Genomic DNA, 27522 nt, shown 5'->3' with positions numbered 1-27522 from the left:
ATTATCTACTCACATAGAGGATGCCCCCAGAAATACCAAAAGATATGGGGACCATGGTGTGATTCCCCTCTGACTGCCACAACAGTCCATTTACACTCTATAGCATAGTCATACTGCTATTTTTCCCGCTCATGCCAGGTCTAAAAAAGGATGGCGTGGGCAGGGAAAGAGATACAGTTATGGCCATCCAGTTATTGGATACCACTGCCATACATTAACCGGATAACACCTCTGTAGAGTGACCAGATAACACCGCCATACCATAACCGGATAAAAGGTAAGAGGGCACAGTACAGGGAATGACTAGGGGCACTGCACAGGGTGTGGTAAGAGGGCACAATGCAGGGTATAAGGGAGCACAGGGTGAGGGGCACAGTACTGGGCAGGGTGCACAGTCACATGTCCCTGTGAAATTAGAAGGTCCTTATGGTGAATGAGGTTCATATGCCACCATAATGAGAGGCAGAGGAGTGAGACAGGGGTGTAATTATGTGGCTAGAGATAAAAAAAAATTACTGTCGGCCAGTACAGGCCCCAAAAATTAGGCAATAAGCATTCACCTGACAGCAAAGAACTTTGGATTCTGTGGCTGGAGGCACATTAGGAGGTCACAGGATAAAAATAACATTGACCCCATAACTACCCAAGACCACTAGAAATCCTTATATTAATCCTTTCTCTAACCAAGACCACCACTGAAACTGTAAGTAACCCTCTGTCCCAGATCAGAAAGTATATTCATATTACCTCATGGGCATAACCCACAGATAAATTAAGCAGTCAGGACATTGTTGTAATAAAAATTATAATTACCATCCCAAACCCCCTCCATTGTAGTGCTGCCATGCCACTCTGTCCTCCCTGCCAGGTTTCATTGTTCCTACTACAGTAGTAACATAACCATATACCACACGTAAACAGTGCCACCAATCTCTAGCCTCAGCGGTCTTGTGCCACTTACTGCTGAGGTTAGTTATTGCCTACTGTGGTCACGTGAGTTATACAGACACATCATTGCCGCAACCAAAAGATTACCTCACAGTTGTGGTGCCAAGGACCGTAGGAGTGATGGTGCTGAAACAAAAGGTTTGTGAACAGTAAGGCCCCTTTCACACAAGCGAGTATTCCGCGCGGGTGCAATGCGTGATGCAAACGCATTGCGCCCACACTGAATCCGGACCCATTCATTTCAATGGGTCTGTGTACATGAGCGTTGTTTTTCACGCAGCCTTTGTGCGTTGTGTGAAAATTGCAGCATATTCTATATTCTGCGTTTTTCACGCAACGCTGGCCCCATAGAAGTGAACGGGTCTGTGTGAAAATCGCATCGCATCCGCAAGAAAGTGCGGATGCGATGTGTTTTTCACAGATGGTTGCTAAGAGATGTTGTTTGTAAACCTTCCATTTTTTATCACACATGTGAAAAACGCATAAATGCGCATTTCACCCGCGCAATAAAAACTGAACAACTAAATGCAATCGCAAGCAAAATTGAATGAACTTGTTGCACATTTTTAACTGAACACATCCGGAACGCATCCGGTCCTAATCCGCACCGCTCGTCTGTAAGGGGCGTAAGTGTTAATTTTTTTATATATTTTTTTGCTGTAATGTAGAGAACATTTGCTGTATCTATGCTTGTACTGCATGTGTTAAGGGACCCTGTGGATTGTCACTTTATATGGGAATGAGGTTGTGACTATAATGGTATATGTAAGAGGCCCCTGTGTCTTGATACTGTATAGAGTGCGGGGGGGGGGGAGTGCGGGGGGGGGGGGGGGGGGGGATTTGTTACTATCTTTGTATATATGATGGGACCCTGTATATGGTAGGGGATCCTGTGACCTGTCACACTGTATAGGGGGTTGGGAATATCCTTGTATATGGGAGTGGACTCAATGGTTTAACACGGTATATGGGGGGGGGGGGGGTTACCGTTCGTGTATATTTTCACAGTATATGGAGTAGCAGAGTGTGTATGTGCCTGTAGGACTCTCAGACTAAAATTTCTGCAATGTGCTTCACTTCCACTTGATGGTATTATGCACCAGGATAGGACCTCCTCATTATCAGCATGCTCCTGCCCAAAACAACTTGACATGACATGATAACAGGAGAGAAGTGGGTTGGTCCCCTGAACAGCAGCCCGGATTGTAAATTCCTACACACTATTAGGGCACAACCAATACAATCGCAGCACTTTGCTTAAAGGATCCAAAGTAATCACTCAATTTACTAATAAAATCCATCTGTCTTCACTGGCAGAGGCTTCGTAAAGGGGCTTCTGTTCCAAATGCTGACAAAGAAAATCAAAACCCCCAAAACATTTCTAGGTTATGCCATTAAGCTGTTTATTCTATTTGATGTATTATGTCTTGCACTCAAGTCACATCTAGAGTTTTGCTGCGAGCTCCTTGGAATCTGTGAGCATGTGTGCTGACAACCACTCCACAGCATTGTGGGAGTTGTATTTTTTTCTATCATCGGACACTGGAAGTAGATGTAACAAGTGACACAGTGCAAGGCAATTAAATGGGTTGTATAGTATGAAGAAAATATGGCTGCTTACTTTCAGCAACAGTAAAGTAGCCATGTTTTTCTATCACTGTACAGCCCCTTTAAAGTGAGTTTGTCAGCAGTTTTGATCATGCTAAATGGCTAACACCACTAGACAGGCACTGGGGAGAGCAGTACAAACATACCTTTTGTGGAACTTTTCTCACCAGGAGTAGTATGAATATTAAGTTTTATTCTGCTAGATTCTGCTATTGCAAGTGCCCAGGTTGGGACTTTACTGTGAAGATCTCTCTATATTGATCATGGTGAATTCAAAGGTGGCATATTTATGTACACTGGGGGCAACTATAAAAATTTTATGTAGATTGGGGGCAACTATATAAAATGGATGCACACTGGGGCCAAGTATATGAATTTTACGGACACTGGGGGGCAACTATATTAATTTTAGGGACACCACTGGGGGCAACTATATGAATTTTTTGGACACTGGGGGGCAACTATATGAATTTTTTGGACACTGGGGGGCAACTATATAAATTTTTTGGACACTGGGGGCAACTATATGAATTTTATGGACACTGGGGGCAACTATATGAATTTTATGGACACTGGGGGGCAACTATATGAATTTTATGGACACTGGGGGCAACTATATGAATTTTATGGACACTATGGGAAACTATATAAAATGGATGCAAAGTGGGGGCAACTATATGAATTTTATGGACACTGGGGGCAACTATGTAAAATAGATTCATATTGGGGGCAACTATATGAATTTTATGGACACTGGGGTGCAACTATATGCATTTTATGGACACTGGGTGCAACTATATGAATTTTATGGACAATGGTGGGCAATTATATGAATTTTATGGACACTGGGGGCAACTATATGAATTGACGTCAATCCTCTTCTGACGCCTCAGCATCCCCTCTCCCCCATGGGTCATGTTTGGACGTGTCCTCCCAACCAGGGGTAGGATTGTCGGAAGGGGAGATTGGTGATTCAGACTTGGATATGGATCTGGAACAATCTTCCAAGATTGCTTCCATGGTTGACAGCTTAGTTACTGCTGTCCGTGACAACTTCCAGGTGCAGGACGACTCCCCCTCTATGAGTCACCAGGGAGTGTCCTTTCTCCGTACTAGACAAACTCCTAAAGCCTTCCCCCTGCACGACGACTTTTGGGTTGTCGTGGCTCGTGCGTGGGACCCTCCGGATTGTCGCTTTAGCACTTCAAAGCGACTGGATCTGCTGTATCCCTTTCAGGCAGAACGGGTGTCTAAATTACTTTCAACCTCTAAGGTGGATCCTCCGGTAGCACGCCTGGCCAAGCACACCGCCATCCCAGTGGCTGATGGCTCAGCCCTTCAGGATCCAGGTTGATTGCTGCATGGAATCTTGGGCAAAGTCCATCTTCGCGGCAAGTGGCTCAGCGCCCCGCCAATTTTCGCCTCCGCTTGGGTGGGTACTCCGGCTAGACCAGGACATGGCGGCAGATGTTCCACTCCCTGAACTCCAGTACTTGGCTCTACAGATCTCACAGGCGGGGTACCTCTGTGAAGAATCCTTAGACGCAGGGTCCCTGGTTGCCCGCCCATCGGCTCTTGCGGTTACCTTGAGACGCGAGCTCTGGCTAAAAGTTTGGGCAGCGGAAGCCTTGTCAAAGCAGTTCCTTACAAGCCTTCTGTTTGCTGGAGTCTTCCCACCCAGGATGGTCCAAGGGGTGTGGTCTCAGTCGGAGTCCAAACCTTCCATCAACATATTGGAGCTCCAAGCCATTCATCTGTCCCTTCTCCATTGGACCCCTCTCCTCCTGGGCCGGCCGATCAGGGTACAGCCCAACAATGCCACGGCAGTAGCCTATATCAATCATCAAGGAGGAACTCGCAGTCAAGCAGTGATGGCGGAGTCAGCCAAGATCCTGAGGTGGGCGGAGACCCACGTGCCAGCTCTGTCGGCAGTCTACATTCTGGGAGTGGAAAACTGGACAGAGGATTTCCTCAGCCGGACGACGGTGGACCTGGGGGAATGGTCTCTACACCCGGAGGTGTTTCAAGAGATCTGCCTCAGGTGGGGTCAACCAGAGGTGGACTTGATGGCTTTCGGACTCAACCACAAGCTCCCCGTCTTCTTCTCTCGAACAAGAGATCCAAGGGCACACGCAGTAGATGCACTGGTGGCACCATGGGAGGGGTTCTCTCTGGTATACAGTACGTGTTTCCGCCTCTCTCCCTTCTGCCACGAGTCTTACGCAGGATCAAAATGGAGGGCATCCAGCCGGTCCTCATTGCTTCGGACTGGCCCCGTCGTGCGTGGTGCACAGATGTCGTTCATCTCCTTGGAGACACTCTGTGGCGCCTTCTGCTCAGACCCGATCTTCTCTCTCAGGGTCCTGACTTCCACCAGCATTTAGAGTTGCTACGTTTGACAGCATGGCTGTTGAAACCGCCATTCTGAAGCAACGTGGTTTCTCTGACAAAGTCATCAGCACCACTATTAAGGCCAGGAAGCTGGTGTCGCCCAGGATCTACTACTGGACCCGGAAGTCCTTTATGCGCTTCTGTGAAGAACGTAGCCTCCACCCGCTACTCTTCTCTCTTCCTGTCTTCCTCACCTTTCTGCAATCGGGTCTGGATTGGGCCTTGCCCTCAGTTCCTTGAAGGGTCAAGTTTTGCGCTTTACATTCTTTTTTTCAGCGCCCGCTGGCGCTGCAGGCTCCGGCTAAGACATTCCTACAGGGGGTGGCCCACACCGTCCCTTCTTATTCTCCCCCCTTGCCCTCGTGGGATTTGAACTTGGTGCTTGGTCCCTCCAGCCTGCTCCGTTTGAGCCTTTGGACACAGTGCCCCTCCGTGTTCTCTCCTGAAAGGTGGCATTACTGGTGGCCATCACTTCCATCAAGTGTGTTTCAGAGTTGGCAGTACTGTCCTGTAAAGAACAAACCCTTCCTTATTCTGCATCAAGACAAGGCAGTACTCCGTTCCATGCCCTCTTTTCAACCGAAGGTAGTTTCTGCCTTCCACGTCAATGAAGACATCGTTCTTCCATCATTCTGTCGTTCTCCTTCACATCTGAGGGAGCGGGCTCTCCACCAGCTGGGCGTGGTTAGACCTCTAAGGATATAATTATCTGCCTCGAGGACTTTCCGCTGGACAGACTCTCTGTTCGTTATTCCGGAAGGCCCTCGTCAAGATCTGGCAGCCAACAAGGTGACAATTGCCAGGTGGATCCGGTTGGCAATTGCTGAGGCTTACTGCAACTGGGGCAAGGCTCCGCCCCTCGGTGTCATGGCCCACTCGGCCAGGGCAGTGGGCGCGTCTTGGGCTAGCTTCCACCAAGCTTCTGCCTCACAGCTGTGCAAGGCAGCGACGTGTTCATCCCTGCACACGTTCACCAGGTTTTACCAGGTGCATACGTTGGCATCATCGGACGCTGCGCTGGTTCGCAATGTCTTGCAGGCAGTGGTGTCCTGAGCTTCCTCGAGGCAGTTTCCATGGGGGGGGGGGGGTTTGGTCCCACCCCATGGACTGCTTTGGAACGTCCTAAGGTCAAGTGTCCCCGAATGATACGAGCGAGAAAACAAGGTTTATGTGAACTCACCTGCAAAATCTCTTTCTCGCTGAGTTCATTGGGGGACACAGCACCCACCCATTATTCTGTTATAGTGATAGCGGTTGGTTTGCAGGAGGGTTCCTCAGTTTGGTTCGGCCTGTCCGGCATTAATTGTTTCTAGTGTTTTTTCTGTTTGTTTCCTTCTCCTCTCCTACTGCTTGGGCACAAACTGATATGCTCTCTCCTTGCTGGAAGGTGTATAGCTGGTGGAGGAGGAGCTAACACTTTTTAGCCTAGTGTCACCTCCTAGTGGCAGCAGCAAGCTATACCCACGGTCCTATGTCCCCCCAATGAACTCAGCGAGAAAGAGATTTTACAGGTAAGTTCGCAAAAATCTCGTTTTTGTGTAAAACTGCTGCAGGTATAAAGCAGGGTTAACAAAATGTGACTTGTCCATTATATTTCGGAATGGAGTCACAATTTAAAGGCATCTGTCAGCAGATTTCTACCTATGAAACTTGCTGACCTGTTACATGTCCGTTTGGCAGCTGAATTCGTGTCGGTCCCATGTTCAAATGTACCCATATTGCTGAGAAAAATTTTGTTTTAATATATTCAAATGGCCTCTCTAAGCAATGGGGGTGTTGCCGTTACTCCTAGAGGCTCAGGTCTCTCTCCACTTTGACAGGGACAGGTAGTGTAAACGTGATCACACCTGGCCCTGTTAAAGGGGTTATCAGGGTTCAGAGCTCCGATGCTCTCCTTCGCCCTGCGTGATTCAGGCTTATTATGGAGATCCAGTGATGTACTGGGATCTCCATAGGGTAAGCTAGGCGGAGGCTTCTGCCTAGCAGTGAGCCCGGTGACATTACCGGCTCTGATGGGCAGGCTTTAGCGCTGCACTAGCCTATAAAACAGCTTGGGCAGTGATAAAGCCTGCACATCTATGTCGGTGATGTCAATGGCACTAATGTTAGGCGGAAACCTCCCCTTAGCAGTGTGAAAATATAAGCAAACAAACCCTTGCCTTGCACGATCCAGTTTCATAGGTACAAATCTGCGGATAGGTGCCCTTTAATGGGTTATTCCCATCTCAGACATTGGGGGCATATCGCTAGGATATGTATGGGTATGTAGAACAGAGCACGCAAAGTCCCGGAAGGCACACTGCACATGCGTGGACGCTTTTCATTCATTCCTGTGAGAGCCCTGAAAATAGCCTAGCTGGTTTGGTTATTTCCGTCAGCCCCATAGAAGCAAATGAAGCGGTGGCCACACTTGCGCGGTGTGCCTCCCATTCATTTCAACAGTGGTTCAACTGTTCAAACTTGTCATTCAAGATAAAATAGTGGATATATTTCTCTCTTGAGTATCTGTACTCTCACTTTAAGTTATTTAAACACTTTATGATTTCTCAAAGGTATATCTGAGGTCTGACTAATAGTTCTGCTTGCTCAACTTGGTTTGCAGTTTGCAGTATGCAATTGTTTATGATCTGGTATGAGCAGTTCGCAGTTTGTATGCAATTTGTATGGAATCTGGTTTGTATGCTTGCAATTTGGTGGAACGGTAAGTAAACATATATAACTGGTTGACTATACAGTTCTAATCACAATACTAACAATATAAACATTATATAACTGTTCTAAATACCTATTTTGGCCTCTTGTTCCCATAAAACTGGACTCTGACTGGAACTGTGTGTCTATTCAGCTCATCTCTCTGGTGAATAATGATTCCAGCAGCTGCTGCTAGGGGAATTCCCACACAGGCTGTGTGTGAGGCTGGCTGTGATTGGTGAAAACTCTTGCTGCGTGAGAAGATGCCTGCGATTGGTCTAGACATCTGTCCAGCAACAACAGATTGACACTATGCTTTCTGTTGTTTCTGCTGTGTCACTGAGCTTACCTTACAAAATTAATCTTAAAGGCATATTATCTTTTTCTGCTTCTCTGAACACAAAATATAACAGTTATATGACATCCAAAACATGATGTCACAGTAAATAACTCTGCCATACACATAGGAACTGTATTAAGGCTATTGGCAGGTCTAGCTCTATACACATATAAGGCTATACTAACAACCTAGGACATGTCTTAGCTGGCCAGCTACACATAGGAATGGATGGAGGGTGGCTCCACGACTTTGCAGGCTTTATCCTGAGCATAGGTGTGGGTCCCAGAGGTGGGACCCACACCTATCACACATTGTGCACCCAATGTCTGAGATGGGAATAAACCTTTAAGCTGAACTTTATATGAGTTAATACATTGTTGATCCCTCCTTCATTCATGGCTGATCCTGTCATTGCAGATGGCAATGCAGGCTCAGCAGAGACAGGAGAGTACAAGATACCCTTGAGTGGATGGAGCTGCTGACTCTGCACTTTGTGTCCCTGATTGGCTTCTACAAGTCATGAAGAGCAACAACAAACAGCAGCAACATCCGCACAATTACCCAATCTGTCTGAAGATGACACAGATCCTGCAACATTTCCCAAGATGACTAAGGACGGACTGGTGATGCCACTTTCCAGTCACATGAAATCAGCAGCAGAACCTGTGACTGCCTCAGATAAGAAGCATTGAAGCCACACGTCAATCTGTCGGCTCTGTACATCAATAGCTCTTCATAAAATATTGAAAAACGTTTTCTTATCGTGTATTGATTAAGGAACACCTTATGCTCCAGTCACATCCACAGCTGCATTAAATATTAAATTACCGATATATAAAATGTGGAGTAATTTTAAAATTACTTTTCTTTACTTACCTTGCATTTATCAAGTTATATCAAGTTTTGTACTCTAGTCACATCTAAAGCTACAGATTTTGGCTGCTAGTAGGACTATAGTGTTGAGTAACATTGAAAATACTGTGCTTTATATGACTTGAACCTATAGGGCATGCTCACATTGCGTCTTTTGCTGTGTAACTTTGGTGTGAACATGTCCTTTTTCAGTGCGACCGCTCCGCAATCCTTAGCATTGCCTCCCATTGAAATGAATTGGAGGTAGAAATCACGAATCCCCCAACTAAATTTCCAAAAGATTTCATGTGAACATACTTTATAGGCTCAATACATATAATGCATAGTATCAGTACTCAACACTATAGTCCTACTAGCATCAAGAACATTCTCAACTCAACAAATTTAAAAGATTTGAGAATGAATAAGCTTAACAGGCTAAGTGAATAAATATATTTACTAAGTTCAGTGGCGTACATAGAGAAGTAAGGGCCCCATAGCAAGGATCAAACCAGGCCCCGCACACAGGACAAAAGTTTTTCCGCCTAAATCCTTTTCATTGACCCCTGGGCTATTTTTCCACCCCCTCATTTGCTAAAAGTTGTTCCTTTAGAGGGTAGAGTCCTGATCAAGTTTTCAAGTTTCCACCTCCAGTAGAAAAGGAAATGATCCCAATTATGATTGGGCCCCCTCTTGCCCTGGACCCCACAGCAGTCACCTGGTCTGCCGCTATGGTAGTTACGCCCCTGACTAAGTTTGATTAAATATAGAAATCACATACAAAATAGTAAAAATTACATAATCATCACTGGCCATGCAATATGGGGTGGGACTCCAGTTGCCATGTCGTAGCGCATGTACGACACCCGAGGGTATACAAGAGATAGGGAAAATCAATACTTACATCTAGGGATGAGCGAACTTGCATTTTTCAAGTTCAAGGTTTGGTGTTTGGGTACTTGTGCAATTCCATTATGGATTCCGTTATCACGGAATATAACGGCATGCTATGATAGAATGCACCATGGAAGCCTTTAAGAGGCATTCCGTTTTGCAGTCCGTCATAATAGAAGTCAATGGGCAGCATAACGGATTTGTCTGGTTTCTGTTATGCAGGACAGGAGTCGGAACCTGCCGAACTTGAAAAATGCAAGTTCGCTCAGCCCTATTTACATCCTACCTAGAATGAAGTCTTCAATGTGCAACACGCCAGACCTGCAGGGTATGACGAAGTGAGGTCACAGTTATGGGCAATCGAGGGTACTCACTATATTTGAAGAACCCTGGGCAGGCGCGTGGCAGTGAAGGAGAGGTAGACACAGTTCCTCTGGGGCACGCTCTGTAGATAGGGACCAGGCCTGATGGTAGTTGAGGTGCCCTGGATGTTACAGGTATTTTGTGTGCCTGGGGCAAGGTCCCTGTGGTATTCGTGACGCCAGTGCCTTTGGACGGTGGCACGCCGGTGGGTGGTTGGAATGATGAAGGTACACAAGTATGCAGTGAACCAAACGTAAACTTTACTGGACAATCCAACTTTGTACAGCAGGGAGTAGTATAGTCTTCAGATTACAGTTCCACGAAAGGGGCTTATTCACAAGTATGGCAGGCAATAGTCATGCAAGTTACACTGAGGGTAAATTCCACAAGCACTCAGCAGCAGGTTGTACTTTTACACTGTCCTTTCTAGAACTCCTACTCTGGCTTGATAATTCCCAAGGCCCGGATGCCTAAAAGGGTGGCTTATATCCTTGGTTACTTCCTTCCTCAGGTATTACACTGCTTGCAATGGTTCCTAAGTTCCTCTGCCTATCAGGGGCACTTGGCTTACCCTGGGACGACTCCTCTTATCAGGTGGGTAACTGTAGGTTTCTCCCAGGAGGTTGGATCCTGCAACTGGGGTATCTCGACTGAGCTGATCCTAGCCTCAGGAGCTTCAGGTGGACGAGCTGACTCCTCTAGTCCCCTGGAATGAACTAACACTTCCCTGTCTGGGCCTCCCTATATATAACTAGGGCTCTCCAGCTCCCTCTAACGTCTGGGAGGCTAAACTACACCCTGACAGGCCTGACACCCAGATAATACAGGGAAAAACATGCACATGACATTTAATGCAATGCAACACATTAACCTGTGCAGTGCCCACCTTTACCTGGTGGGACACTACATACCCCCACGCTATAACGTTGCCCGTCCTCGGCGCAACATGGAGGGTCCGCCCATCTGGAAGCGGCAACCTGAAAGATAACAGAGAACATACATATGCAATATTCACCACATTAACAATGTAACAATTATTAAATGCACTGAAAGGAGTGATGACAAGGGGGCGCCGTTCTCTTCTCTCAGGATAAAACAATGGGAACAGGGGCGCTGACCTGGCACAGCGTGTCAATAAACCAGGATAGTCCATATAAGATATAGGTAAACATAAGTCCTTGGAGGCTCAAAGAACAACATGAGTCCGTACCCAGGCTTGCAACGGTTAAACAGAGGTTTCCCGTGAGGGGCTACCTGGTCCCATAATGTAGTCCACAAACCTCACAGGACGATGCCCCCTGGTAGAACGGGTAGACCTCCTTACTGGCAGGGATTCTTCCTGCCTGGCTTCAGGAATGTCAGAGGAGCCCATTGCCTCTGGAGCTTCTTCAGGAGGCTGAGGGCTAACAGGAACAGGAGCAGGAACCAATAGATTCAACCAAGGCGTGAGGGCCCAGTGGAGCGGCTCCTTATCGTGGATTAAGTTCTCCACAGCCTGCATGGGGTCCATAGGTGGAGCCGGCAACTCTTCCTCAGTAGGCTCAGGTTCCATCTCCTCCGCCGCTGGTTCTCCTTCTATACAGGGCTTGAGGCGGTTCCTGTGAACAACTTGGGGACCTTTTCCTTCCCTGGAGATCTGGTAAATGTGGACCGCAGCATTAGGTATGGCAGTGATAAGATAGGGAATCCTTTCCCATTTGCTGTCCAACTTGCTGGTCCGGTGGTTGTTTTTCAACCATACCTTGTCTCCCAGAGCCAGGGGTCCCGCATGGGCAGTCTGGTCAAAGTCTTTCTGCTGCCTTTCTCGGACAATCTCCATCCGTTCCTGGACAATCTCCTTAGCATTAAGAAGATGCCTTTGGTGCTCCACTACCCAGTCAATCTTGGGCAGTGGGTTGATCTCATCCGGCACTTGTACCCCTAGGGAGTGGTCCGCAGGCAATCTCCCTTGTCGGCCGAACATCAAATAGAACGGGGTATAACCGGTGGAACAGTGGATGGTGTTATTGTAAGTGTACATAAGCTGCGGCAACAAAGTAGGCCAATCTCCCCTCGTCTCAGGGGGTACTGCTCTCAGCATTTCAATGAGAGTCTTATTCATTTTCTCACAGAGTCCGTTACCTTGCAGATGATAGGCGGTGGTCCGGACCTTCTGGCAGTTGTGTAGCAGGCACATCTCATGGAACAGCTGTGACTCAAATGCGGACCCTTGATTGGTGAGGATCCTTTCTGGGCAACCGTAGGGCAGCAGGAAATGCTTCCAGAACGCCTCCGCTGTGGTCTTTGCTGTCAGGTCTTTCACAGGCACTGCTACGACAAACTTAGTGAAGTGATCAATTATAGTCATGGCATATGTATACCCTGAGCGACTCGGCTCTAACTTTACATGATCAATGGCAACAAGTTCTAAAGAAGCCTTACTTACGATGGGATGGAGAGGCGCCCTCTGGTCATGGCGTTCAGTTCGCCCCACAGCACAGGCAGTGCATTCTCGGCACCATTTCTCGATATCTTCTCTCATCCCGATCCAATAGAATCTTCTGCGAATGGTGGCCTCAGTCTTTTGCACACCGAAGTGTCCGGACTGGTTGTGATACATATCCAGCACCAGGCTGGCATCCCGACGTGGCAGGAGAATTTGATACACTCTATCATAGGACACTGGATCCAGACTTCTCCTGAGCAACAGGCCCTTTTGAAGGAATAGTTGATGGCGATGTCTCCACAGTCTCACTAGCTCTGGGTCTGCACTCAGAGCAGTTCACCGAGGACTCTACTTTCGGACTGGAGCTTAATCTATCTTTCTTGATCGCCTCTGGACTCAGGACCATCTGATGAGGAAGGATCAGCAGCAGGGGAAACTTCAGTACGTATGTTATCCTGCTGGGTAAATTTGTTATAAAACGCTGGCATCTCCACCTCTTCCCAGGCATCCTTCGGTTCATCTGGGGCTTCTGTAGTGGGGAGTCGTGACAGAGCATCAGCGTTCTCATTGGAGCGGCCTGCCCGGTACTTCACGGTAAAATCATAGTTGGCCAGGCGGGAGGCCAACCTCTGCTCCAGTGCCCCTAATTTGGCTGTATTCAGATGTGCCAGGGGATTATTATCTGTGAAGGCAACAAACGGTGTGGCAGCGAGATAGTCCTTAAACTTTTCGGTCACAGCCCACACTAAGGCAAGAAACTCCAGCTTGAAAGAACTGTAATTCTGGTCGTTCTTCTCAGCTCCCTTCAGGGATCTGCTGGCATAGGCAATCACCCTTTCTTTGTTATCTTGCACTTGAGCCAACACGGCCCCCAGGCCTCTTTTACTGGCATCTGTGTAGAGGTGGAATGGCTTCTGATAGTCTGGGTAACCCAGAACAGGGGGTTCAGTCAACTTCTGCTTTAGAAGTTGGAAGGCAATTTCCCGCTCTTCATTCCATTCAACAGGAATAGGAGTCTTTGGGCTCTTTTTTGGATGCCCCCTCAAGAGTTCCTGGATGGGATCCGCAATTTGTGCGAAATGCGGGATGAATCGCCTATAGTACCCTGCAAAACTGAGAAAGCTTCTCACCTCTTTCACGGTCGTAGGAGTAGGCCAGTTACGGACAGCAGCAAGTTTGTCAGGGTCAGGCTGTACTCCTTCGGCACTGACAATGTGCCCGAGATATCTGACGGCTGGTTTCAGCAGGTGGCACTTGGATGGCTTGATTTTGAGGCCATATTTAGAAAGAACTTGAAACACCTCACCCAGGTGCTTTAGATGGTCCTCATACGTCTTGGAGTATATAATGACGTCATCCAGGTATAATAGCACCGTCTCAAAATTCCTATGGCCTAAACAACGTTCCATCAGCCTCTGGAACGTCCCTGGAGCATTACACAGTCCAAACGGCATATAATTAAATTCAAACAGGCCCATAGGTGTAGTAAAGCAGTCTTTTCTCGATCTTCTGGGGCCATGGGTACCTGCCAGTACCCGCTGGTTAAGTCCAAGGTGGAGAAATAGGCTGATGACCCCAGGGCAGTCAAGGACTCCTCGATGCGTGGCAATGGATATGCATCCTTGTGGGTGATTTGATTAATTTTCCTGTAATCCACGCAGAACCTTATGCCGCCATCTTTTTTTCGAACAAGTACTAGGGGCGCAGCCCAGGGACTATGGCTGTCCCGGATTATGTTAGAGTCTTTCATCTCTTTTATCATCTCTTTCACAGACTGATAGGTAGTAGGTGGTATGGGTCTGTGCCTCTCCTTAATAGGAGGGTGAGAGCCAGTGGGTATGGTATGTTTGATCACACTGACCTCTCCATAGTCTGTGGAGTGTTTGCTGAAAGCCTGGTGGTGCTCCTTCACCAGCTTCAGGACCCCCTCTATTTGCTCCTTTGGGGTGGATTCGTTCCCCACATGTAGCTTCTTCCCACCAGGATGCCGTAGGGGTGCTGCTGTTCTGCGCGGTCTGGAACGCCTCCGCGGCAGGCAGACGGATCACATCCTGGAAAGACACCTGTAAAAGCTGAGCAACGGGGCAGTGTTTAAAGAGGGTAACGGGATGATCACCAAAGTTGATTAAACGAACAGGCACTTTACCTTGGGACACGGTCACCATGCTCTTGGCTGTCCGTACGAAAGGATGATCCTTAATAGGAATAGGTTCCACTAGGGCTTGATAGTCCTGGCCCTGGATCCCTAATACAGCACGGCACCACAGGATGATCTGGGAATTTGGAGGCAAAACCACCGGCCGGTTATCCCGGATCCGGACAGTGCAAATTTCTCCTTTCTTGTTGGCGAACCTTTGTTGAGCGCACAGCACGCTAATAGTTTTCTGAATAACTCTTCTAGACGCAGGTGAGGCGGATGATATGGTTTGGTTCAATGCTTCAAGCACTTCGGAGTAACAATTTTTAAGAACATTAGTCCCTAAGATCACAGGGTGTCCTCCTTTACCTCCGGCTTGTACCACAATCACGCCTTGCTGTGGCAGGGTGGCTTCTCCCACCTGAAGAGTAGGTTCCCAATACCCATGCACTTTCACTGGCTTACCGTTGCTAGCGATAATATCTAGCCAGGACTCTGGTGGCTGGGTGAGGAGACTTGGATCCCAGAACTTGTCAAAGGCAGGCCGTTGAATGGTGGTGACCTGTGACCCGGTGTCCAACAGGGCTTCAAAGGGTATCCCGTTGATACATATATTAATTTTCGGACGGGACCCGACATACTTAGGCATCCAGTTTGGATCCTTTGGACCTTCTGTTCTACCTCCCGAGGGGCGGTCCTCTGCCTCAGGGGTTAGTCGTTTAACTGCCAGCACATGGATTCGGTATGTCCATATTTCTTGCAATGCTGGCAGACAGGCTGTTTTCTACTTCTGGGCCGGTACTTCAGTCGCCCATCAGGCTCTTTTGGATACACATCTCCATATGCAGGTGGGAGCCTGGGAGGAAGGGGATCCTTATCTTCTAGTAACAATGGTCTCTCCCACTCCTCTATCTTCTTGCACACCTTCTCTAGACTCAGAGTAAGATAGTTCACTTGCTCCATTAATGCTGCCACTACATCCGTGACTGGAGCTTGGGTGGCTTGACTGACTCCTGCGGACCCCACATTAATAGTCTTTGGCTGACAAGCCTGGGGTTCAGGGAAGGTGGCTGGCCCTGGAGCAGGGTTCTGGCCCAGTATGCTGATGGCCAACTCTTTAAAATCCAAGAATGTACAGTGAGGGTGTTGAGCTGACAACATCCGCAGCTGGCCCTTTAAATGTTCAGTACTTATGCCTGCAATGAATTGCTCTCTAAGAGTCCGGTCCTGGTCCTCAGCTTCTTTAGGATCCACTTGGACTACAGCTCTCAGCGTCTCCTGTAAGGACAGGGCAAAATCACGGAGCGACTCTCCAGGCTGCTGTTTTCTGCTGAAGAAACGCATTTTAACTTCTGACACCGTTCTGGCTTCAAACGTGGTGCCCAAACGTTCAAAGATCTGTTCCAGGCTATTTTTCTCAGAACGGGGCCATGACATTACTTCCCGGCGGGCAGCCCCTTCTAATTGAGCTAAGAGGATCTCCATTTGCTGCTCAGCATTGATGGGATAAAGCCGGAACAGAGCCAGTATTTGTTCCTTAAAGTCTTTTAACTTGTGGGCTTCCCCTGAATAACGTGGGAACCAGGGGGCCCCGAAATAGTACGGCATGGTTAGCGGCATCAGGCTTGGCGGTGCCGCGGCGGCAGGGGCCCCAGAGTCGGCTGCGGGTACTTCGGCAGGCGCGACTGGGGCTGCCTGTGCGATTTCCTCAACCGCGGACATGGCGTTGCTAGGTGGGTATGGCCCTTTAAATATAGCGGAGAAACCGGTAAAAGTTTTTAAAGTCAGTACTCACTCCGGTGGTGCTCGCTCCAAGTCTCGCGAGATGCGCAGCTACGGGTGTCGGACGTCTTGCGTACCACGTCAGCAGGTAGGCGCGGCCTCTCGTAGCTCCGGGACTCAGGTAGGCGGGGTTCTCCTTCCTGGTTGGCTGGGCGATGGCTCCGCCTGATTCTTTTCGCGCCAACGTCCTCTTTTTCGCGCCAAACAGCTCCACGAGGCGCACTTGTAATCCGATCAGGTTAAATGAGCAATATGGCTGTCTATTCACTGACAGCAAGCGGTGACTCAAATCGGCAGAAAATAGTCCATACACTGCAATCTTCACACCGCAAATATTACAGTTCACTTTGGCCCAGTAATTTGCAATAAAATAATTAGGGCTTGTCACTTTAAGACAGTTTTCAGCACACAGTTTTTAAATCCGCAATGGCGCAGGAATATTCGGATCCTGTTCGTGACGCCAATTTATGCAACACGCCAGACCTGCAGGGTATGACGAAGTGAGGTCACAGTTATGGGCAATCGAGGGTACTCACTATATTTGAAGAACCCTGGGCAGGCGCGTGGCAGTGAAGGAGAGGTAGACACAGTTCCTCTGGGGCACGCTCTGTAGATAGGGACCAGGCCTGATGGTAGTTGAGGTGCCCTGGATGTTACAGGTATTTTGTGTGCCTGGGGCAAGGTCCCTGTGGTATTCGTGACGCCAGTGCCTTTGGACGGTGGCACGCCGGTGGGTGGTTGGAATGATGAACGGTACACAAGTATGCAGTGAACCAAACGTAAACTTTACTGGACAATCCAACTTTGTACAGCAGGGAGTAGTATAGTCTTCAGATTACAGTTCCACGAAAAGGGGCTTATTCACAAGTATGGCAGGCAATAGTACATGCAAGTTACACTGAGGGTAAATTCCACAAGCACTCAGCAGCAGGTTGTACTTTTACACTGTCCTTTCTAGAACTCCTACTCTGGCTTGATAATTCCCAAGGCCCGGATGCCTAAAAGGGTGGCTTATATCCTTGGTTACTTCCTTCCTCAGGTATTACACTGCTTGCAATAGGTTCCTAAGTTCCTTCTGCCTATCAGGGGCACTTGGCTTACCCTGAGACGACTCCTCTTATCAGGTGGGTAACTGTAGGTTTCTCCCAGGAGGTTGGATCCTGCAACTGGGGTATCTCGACTGAGCTGATCCTAGCCTCAGGAGCTTCAGGTGGACGAGCTGACTCCTCTAGTCCCCTGGAATGAACTAACACTTCCCTGTCTGGGCCTCCCTATATATAACTAGGGCTCTCCAGCTCCCTCTAACGTCTGGGAGGCTAAACTACACCCTGACAGGCCTGACACCCAGATAATACAGGGAAAAACATGCACATGACATTTAATGCAATGCAACACATTAACCTGTGCAGTGCCCACCTTTACCTGGTGGGACACTACAAATGGAGTTCCCCCGAATGTATGTGTGTTACAGAGTTTAAACCTTTTAGCCGCTCCTCCAGTGTGCAGCCCAAATGTCTCTAAGATCACTCAGGAATGTGATATTATCAGCACAATGGGGGATGGGTACTAGATTACAAGGCAAATCATTACACAGAATGGTAATAATAAAAAGGAATAGAATTAAAGGAATACTTAAAAAATACCCTTACAATACAGGAGGACTGGCAATTGACTGGTGGGCCGATTCCCAAGGAGCCACCCAAGCCCTGCTTACGCCCGCCAGCCAGGTACATAAAGATCTAAAATGCTCAGTATTAATTAATGTAGGATTATCAGGCACTTATGCACCTGGTCAGTGGCCGCAGCTGCCCCTCTGAATTCAACTGTATTGCTGTCCTCAAGATGATACGTTTCATTCTATGGCACGGGCGGCAGTATTTTGTGCTGCACTGTGGTATTTGGTTCTGCTGGGGTGGAATTTTGCTCTGCACTATGGTATTGCTGCCCCTGCCTACTTCTGTTGTCCCACCTTCTGTCAACTTGGACCCTCCTACAACATGGGGCCACTTTTAGTTTTTTTCCAGGGCCACTGTAAGTTCCCAGTCTGCCCCTGCTCAAGTCCTCTGGTTCCCAGTGGTAATATAAGGTCCTGACAAGTCTACATAAGATGTTGACTAACTTTGCAAATAGTTTATTTTACATCTATTGAACTTATCAAGTCACATCAGGTCCTACACTCTAGTCACTTCCAGAGCTGCTTTCACAAATTAACTGACATTTCACATGCCAGTCTTAGTGTAAACCTGACTGGTGTAAGATGCAACCAATTTATTAAGAGGTGCAGGCCTCTTAATAAATGTGTTGCATCTGTGATGTCCCTGTGCCAGAGAGTATAACCCATATCATCAAGGAGCAGGCATAGATTTCAGTTACAATTATGCCAGTTTTCCTTCTGCCATGCTCTGCCCACATTTATAGAAAATGGTGAGAGTGGCGTAAAAAGTCGTGAAAGTTTTAAACAGTGCTATTTGTAAAACTTTTGCGACTTTTGTACACCATTTAGTAAATGACCCTCAAAGTGTTGTTTAGTATAATTGTAAGTAACATTGAAAATACTTGCTTTGTAGGTATTATGCTCCAGTCACATTCAAAGCTGCATTCAGAAGTCCCCTGGACACTAGTGGAAACTATAAAGTCCTTTTGATTTAAATCTACAACTATGTAGGTTAACAAAATGAGCTCAACTGAAGTTAACAGGGCTGAGGTGCAGTATCATGTATGCAGCGACCCGCCGGGGAGTGCCGTGAGAAGTATGTAAGTGGTAGTTGTGACACTGATGGGAGTTGTAGTGGTTCACAGTAACTTTCCTCAATCTTGCACTCCCTGGGGTAGTGCAGTGAATAGAGGGTGCAACCTATCTTTCTTCGGGGCACATCCTGATCTTGGGGCCTGTTAGGTGACATGCCCTTGATGTTAGGTAGATAGGTGCAAGACAGGAGGACGTGTGCAGGAACAGATAACGGCAGCGGTGTAATGGTGGTTCAAGGCAATAATCAGGCCAGTGTAGAGGTAACAAATCCAGTGTTCTTAACGCTGGGTTCAGACCTGAGCGTACTTGAACGTACACTCTGTATGCGCGATTGTACGGGCGTTTGCAATCGCGCATACAGAGACAAGCGAACGCCCATTGTCGCGCGTTCCTGCTGAAGTCTATGTTCGGGAACGTGCGACAAGACGCCCCAAAGAAGCTCCTGTACTTCTTGGGGCATCAGGCGTTTTACAGCTCGATCGTACGCGCTGTAAAAAGCTCAGGTGAGAACCATTCCCATAGGGAATCATTGGTTCTTGCCTGTTGAGCGTTTTACAGCGCGTAGGAACGTGCTGTAAAACGCTCAGGTCTGAACCCAGCCTTACTGATGTAGTTTAGGCAGTGCATAAACAGAGACATTGTTAGCCTTCAGTTCAGACTCTAAAAGGATAAGTACACAATACAGCCAAAGCTGACCATGGGATAACCATCAGTAAGATGGCTGACTCTGAGTCTCTCTTTATCAGATCCAAGGTAAGTTGACTAAAGGGGTGCACATTCACAATAGGTACTACAGTTCCCACAGCGTGGTGTAGATCCTTCGAACCATGAATCACATCAGAAACGGGGAGAAGGAGAGAGGACAACTAGGGCAAGAAGGATGGGACAGAGAAAATCAGGAGTGCAGCCATGGGACGGACCCCTTTTTCAAAAATGCCATGTGGGAGATATATCAGAAGTGGTGTAAGGCTGAGTTCACACGGGCGAGATTTCCGTGCGGGTGCAATGCGTGAGGTGAACGCATTGCACCCGCACTGAATCCGGACCCATTCATTTCTATGGGGCTGTGCATATGAGCGGTGATTGTGACGCATTACTTATGCGTTGTGTATAAATCACAGCATGCTCTATATTGTGCGTTTAGGCCCCATAGAGTGAAAATCGCAAGCATCCGCAAAAAAGTGCAGATGCGGTGCGATTTTCACGCATGGTTGCTAAGATGACAGTCTATTCACTGTATTATTTTCCCTTATAACATGGTTATAAGGGAAAATAATAGCATTCTTTAATGCAGAATGCTTAGTAGAAGGTCAATTGAGGGTTAAAAAATAAAAAAAACATTAACTCTTGATCACGTAGTTTAATCATTAGCTGCCGGCTAAAGGACCTGTGGTGACGTCACATCACATGGTCCAATCACATGGTCCATCACCGTGGTAATGGATCATGTGATTGGACCATGTGACAAGCTCAGTGACGTCACTTTGGCAGGTCCTGAAGAAAGAACAGGAGACCGGCAGCTACGCAATCAATTAAAGGAGGTGAGTTAATTTTTATTTATTTTTTTAACCCTCAATTGACCTTGTACTAAGCATTCTGTATTAAAGAATTCTATTATTTCCCCTTATAACAAATCCGTCACGTCCGTGTGAACCCAGCCTAAAGGAAAACTGGCTTACGGTACTTTCACACTTGTCCATCAGGATGTCTTCAGTTCAGTCACTCTTATGGTATTTTGCATGCGCAGACCTTTAAAAATGCAAATAAATAAATAAATAAAAATACCAGATCCGTTTTTCCGGATGACACCGGAGAGACGGATCCGGTGTTTTAATGTATTTGTTAGACGGATCCGCATCCGGATTTGTCTACAAATGCTATCCGTTTGCACACGGATTTCCGGATCTGGTAGGCAGTTCCGGCGATGGAACTGCCTGCCCGATCTTCACAACTCAAGTGTGAAAGTACCCTTAGGGAGAGTTCACATCTCCGTTTCTGAAGAACAGAAAAAAAAAATCCTGTAAAAAAAGGCGGATCCTGTGCATCAGTTAGGCACATTTGGCATTCAAAAATACAAGTGCAGATGGCAAGAGCAGTGTGTCTGAATGGAGGAGACATCTCATGTTTTTTTTTTGCCTGGTCACAGTGGCGCACCTACAGGAGGGGTCCAGCGGGTCTTGACCCCCCCTAGAACAACCAGCCCAAATTTTTTTTATCCTTCAGGGCCGCACCGCCGATCACCACAGGCGGCGCGACCCTGGATGTAATTGCGGGCATTTGCGGCGGCGGTGGTGGTGGGGGCAGTAGGAGATGAGCGCTTCCATTGTGGAAGCGTTCATCTCCATACCTAATCCATCTGTATTGCTGTCCTTAGGACAGCGATACAGATGCCTGTGCTGCGGCAGAGCAGGGGAGGGAGAGGTGTGTCCCTTCCCTGTTCTTCTGATAGGTCGCAGGCACTAATGCCTGCAGCCTATCAGAGGCCGGCTCAGGCAGCGCGATGACGTGATCATCGCGCCGCCTAAGCCGGGCAGCACACAGCAGGGACACAGGCCGGAAGTGGCCTGCATCGCATCGCTGCTGATGGAGGTAAGTATCAGTGTATTTATTTTAAATTTTTTGGGAGGGGGGGGGAGCTGGCACTATGGGGGCACTAAAGGGGAGAACGGCACTATGGGGCATCTGGTGGTATTTTTATTTTTGGGTGGCACTTCTTACTGGCACATTATGGTGGGGGGGGGGCACCATGGGGGAGAGGAGCACTATGGGGGCTCTAAAGGGGCTTTTTTTTTTATTTACACACTATGGGGGGCACTATAGAGGAGAACGGCACTAGGGGCATCTGGTGGCACTATAGGGGCATTATTTGGAGGGCACCATGGGGGAGAGGAGCACTAAGGGGGGCTCTAAAGGGGCTTTTTTTTTACACGTTATGGGGGGCACTATAGGGGAGAACGGCACTGGGGGGCATCTGGTGGCACTATAGGGGCATTATTTGGGGGGCACCATGGGGGAGAGGAGCACTATGGGGGCTTTAAAGGGGCTTTTTATTTTACACATTATGGGTGGTACTATAGGGGAGAATGGCACTATGGGGCATCTGGTGGCACTATAGGGGCATTATTGGGGGGCACTATGGGGAAGTGGGGGTTCTAAAGGAGCCTTTTTTTCTTATTGGCACATGGGGGCATTATGGCATCTGGTGGCACTAAGGGGGCATTTTTTACTGGCACATTAGGGGAGGGCGGCACTATGGAGGAGTGGAGCACTATTGGGGCATATGGTGGCACTTTGAAGGGGCATTTTTTACTGGCACATTATGGGACGGCACCATGGGGGAGAGGAACACTATGGGGGCATCTGGGGGGTCTAAAGGGGAATTTTTTTATTGACACATTATGGGGGCACTATAGGGGAGAATGACACTATGGTGCATCTGGTGGCACTATAGGGGCATTATTTGGGGGCACTAAGGGGAAGTGGGGGCTCTAAAGGGGCCTTTATTCTTATTGGCACATAATGGGGGCATTATGGCATCTGGTGGCACTAAGGGGGCATTTTTTTACTGGCACATTATGGTAGGCACTATAGGGGAGAGCGGCACTATGGGGGAGAGGAGCACTATTGGGGCATATGGTGGCACTTAGAAGGGGCATTTTTTACTGGCATATTATGGGGGACACTATGGGGAAGGGGGAGAGGAGCACTATGAGGGCATTTACTGGGGCACTATATAGGGGTATTTTATACTGTCATACATTATGGGGACATTAGCTCAACAGCGGGCACTAAGCGGGGGTATTTCATGTACTGTCATATTGTAGGGAGAATTATTAGTACTAGGAGGTATTATGCGGAGCTTTGCTAATACTGGGGGGCTATGAGGAACATGATTACTAGTATGGGGACTATAGGGGCATTATTACTACTAAGTGTGCTCTGGCAGATAATTATTTCTATTTTGGGGAGCCCTGTTACTTTGGGGGGCACCCTGCCACAGTATCAGCTTAGCACAATAATTTTTGGGGGACATTATCTTTATACTATTAGTGTCTGGGCGCAGTTATTTTTTTAGAGCACTGTGTGCCAATAATTGTTGAAGGGGGCGCTATCTGTGTGGTAGTAGTATTTCCAGGGGGACTGTTTCTGCAGTATAGTATTGGGGGCACAGCGGGCACAGTATTGGGGCACTATCTGTGTGGTAGCAGTATTTCCAGGGGGACTGTTTCTGCAGTATAGTATTGGGGGCACAGCGGGCACAGTATTGGGGCACTATCTGTGTGGTAGCAGTATTTCCAGGGGGACTGTTTCTGCAGTATAGTATTGGGGGCACAGCGGGCACAGTATTGGGGCACTATCTGTGTGGTAGCAGTATTTCCAGGGGGACTGTTTCTGCAGTATAGTATTGGGGGCACAGCGGGCACAGTATTGGGGCACTATCTGTGTGGTAGCAGTATTTCCAGGGGGACTGTTTCTGCAGTATAGTATTGGGGGCACAGCGGGCACAGTATTGGGGCACTATCTGTGTGGTAGCAGTATTTCCAGGGGGACTGTTTCTGCAGTATAGCAGTGCACAGCGGGCACAGTATTGGGGGTGGCAGGAAAGGGTGTTCAGAAGATGTGAAGATGATGGAAATGTGGGAAACTAATGTCTGTTTGTTAATCTTTGCAGAGATGGGAGATGGCTGAAAAATCATCATGGCGGTCAGGTCTGAATGGAGAAGATGAGGAAAGAGAACGTCTACAACAAAGGTGACATCACTGGATGTAAGACAAAATTCCTGGGTGCTCCCCTGCCTGGTCATATGACCCTCCATCAGCGGCCATTTTATGGACAGGATGGCCATTTTATGGACAGGACCTCTGTGTGGACAGCACAAAAGGCTTGGCCAACAAGAGGGCATACCTTATGAAATATAGAAAATGGCACAGAATATTAGCAAAGCCTATATTAGTAAGTGCCATATAATCATCCTACAAACACATTGGTCAACAGTAACCCTGGGTTCAGACCTGAGCGTTCTGAAACGTACACTCTGTATGCGCGATTGTACCGGCGTTTACAATCGCGCATACAGAGACAAGCGAACACACATTGTCGCGCGTTCCCAATGAAGTCTATGTACGGGAACGCGCGACAAACGCCCAAAAAAAAGCTCAAGAACTTGTTTGAGCGCCGGGCGTTTTACAGCGCGATCGTACGCGCTGTAAAACGCCCAGGTGAGAACCATTCCCATAGGGAAGCATTGGTTTCTCCTTGTTGAGCGTTTTACAGCGCGTAGGAACGTGCTGTAAAACGCTCAGGTGTGAACTTAGGGTTAAACCAGAAAGCAGCCAACCCTTTTAAGCAAAGAAGTAAGCTACTAAATAATTGTTTGCAGCACATTGTACCAATTCCATCTCGCTAAAATGACGCGCGCCATGACTAGGCACTCTCATTCCTTCTTATGCACCATCTGCGTCTGTGACCACAATCCCATCCACCCACACAGCGACTGCGAGCAGGCTGACTAATACAAATCTACTTCTGTTTCTATTTTATACTTTTTTCGTTTTATTTTTGGCTTCTATCCATCTGTAAGATTTTTGTCTTTTTCTTTTTTCAATTTTATTAAAACATTTTAAAGATTTGCAATTCATAATACAACAGCAAATTTATAAACTGGTATAAAGTGAGTCATCTTACAGTGTCACACCCCGGGTGCTGTGCCAGAGGATTAAGCCAGTGAAGAGTTTCAGCTTTGTATTACATTGCAAGCTGCCAGAAGGTTGTAACGAAGCAAATGGAAAGGGGCAAAAACATGACATAACTATTAACTATGTACTAACTGGTTGTTCCAAATGTAATATTATACTACATCTTACGTCTCTGTAACATTATACTATGGCTTAAAGGGGTTGTCTGAGTTTTCTGTTTAAGGCTAGGGCTACGTGACAACATTTGTCGCCTGACTTCTTGTTGCAAAAAAGTTGCGCAACATTTTTTATATTGATGGTCAATTGTGTCGCACTGCGACATACTGCAACACAACAGTAGCAGAAAATGGTGTTGTACTGCGACACGTTGTGACTGCGACTTGACAGTCGCAGAAACTCCATACAAGTTGGAGCGTATGACTTTGTGATCATATTTTATTTCCATTAGGGCGTTTACCATATTGGATAAATACAAAAATTTTAATTGGCCACTTTGGGACACGGCGATGCCTATGATGTTTATTTTTTAAAATAGTTTATTTTTAGTTAAGAAGAAAGGGGGTGAATTGATTTTTTATATATTTTTTAACGTTTTTAAAAACTTTTTTCCTTTTTTTATGTCACACCAGGTGACTATAAGAAGCAATTATTAGATTACTACTCCCTTACATTGCAATGAATTGCCTTTGCAATTAATTGCAGATTTGCTGTGTTTTTATGGAGGACTTCCACTGGCAGGGCTCTATAGGAACTACAACTGCAATAACATGGGTTTCTTCAGAGACTCATGTTACTGCAAACAGTAAATGGCTCCCCCCATCGCTGCACGGAGGAGCCATTCAGGACCTGGGATCGCAGCGCTCCTGGGTTTTCCGCTCTCAGGTGACATGGTCAAATTTGACCTTGGCATCTGAGGAGTTAAATGTCTGTGAATGGTGTTATTGCAGATCTCAGACATTAGCCCCAGGTGTCTGCTGTTTAAAACCTTTCTTTGAAGACCTGACTTCCGCTGTACATGTACAGCAGCAGTTGGGAAGGGGTTAAAAAAGTGACCTAGCATTTTGCTAAGGGGATCTATAACTAGCTTATGTTGACCTTAGTTAGAACATCATAAAACTGGTGACAGGTTCCCTTTAAGCGGGAGTGCTGTAAAGGAGGATGGGAGTGGTAGTGGTGGACCATATAGGAGTAGTAGTGGTTCATGGTGGCTGTCCTCTCTCGGGTACTCCATGGGGCCCTGCAGCATTAAATAGAGGGTGCACCCTTTCCTACCTCAGGACAAATACTGGGCTTTTTGGGGACTCCTGCCTGGTGATTGTAGGGGTGTCCTTGATGGTGTACAGCTGGCAGGATGCAAGGCAGGAGGGCAGGTGCAGGGCTGGTGAAAGGATGGAGGCAAAGAACGGGCCTGTTTGGTTGCAATAAATAAAGTCTCTCTTCACTGAAAAAAGGGAGTTGTAGTTTGTGCAGCAGCAAAAGGCACGGTTCTAAGGTATGTTACAGAGTAGAATTCTCCCATTAGTTGTGGATAGGCAGTAGCAATGATGGTAGTAGTAGTCCTCCCTAAATCTCACTGTAAACACACTTTGCAATCTTTCCAAATAACCACAGTGGTACAATTCTTATTAACTCTTTCTGCAGTTCCCAGGCTGTGTGGTGCAGATCTTAGATTCGGATGGCCAGTCTGCATGAAAGTGTGGTGGGTGTGGCAGGCGCAGCACTATGAAGTGCCTTTTGCGCTGTGGCATTAGAAGAATTATGATATCTCTGACTTTTAGTCTAACCAAACTGTCTATTACTCTGTAATTCCTCTAGCGCCGTTCTATGGAAACAGTAGGTTTAAAGAGCACACCAAATGCTTGAAATAACTTCTTTATTAACTTCCACTTTTCTTCATATATAACACTGCCGCCTCCATAGCAGATAGTCCATGTACATAACACCTGTTGAAAAGATATCACAAAATGGCGGTATGCATAAGATGGTGGTTCAACTGTTAAATCTTGTCATTCAACAAAATATGGTGGATATATTTCTCTCTTGAGTATCTGTACTCTCACTTTAAGTTATTTAAGCACTTTATGATCTCTCTGAGAGGTATATCTAAGGTCTAATTAATAGTTCTGCTTGCTCAACTTGGTTTGCAGTTTGCAGTATGCCATGTTTCTGATCTAATATGAGCAGTTCGCAGTTTGTATGCAATTTGTATGGAATCTGGTTTGTATGCTTGCAATTTGGTGGAACTGTAAGTAAACACACTGGTTTAGTATACAGTTCTAATCTTATCACAATACTAACAATATGAACATTATATAACTGTTCTAAATAGAGTTGAGCGAACACCTGGATGTTCGGGTTCGAGAAGTTCGGCCGAACATCCCGGAAATGTTCGGGTTCGGGATCCGAACCCGATCCGAACTTCGTCCCGAACCCGAACCCCATTGAAGTCAATGGGGACCCGAACTTTTCGGCACTAAAAAGGCTGTAAAACAGCCCAGGAAAGAGCTAGAGGGCTGCAAAAGGCAGCAACATGTAGGTAAATCCCCTGCAAACAAATGTGGATAGGGAAATGAATTAAAATAAAAATTAAATAAATAAAAATTAACCAAAATCAATTGGAGAGAGGTTCCATAGCAGAGAATCTG

This window comes from Bufo gargarizans, chromosome 6 (genome assembly GCF_014858855.1).
Source record: "Bufo gargarizans isolate SCDJY-AF-19 chromosome 6, ASM1485885v1, whole genome shotgun sequence".
Classification (NCBI taxonomy): Eukaryota; Metazoa; Chordata; class Amphibia; order Anura; family Bufonidae; genus Bufo; species Bufo gargarizans.
This window is presented reverse-complemented; position numbering follows the sequence as displayed.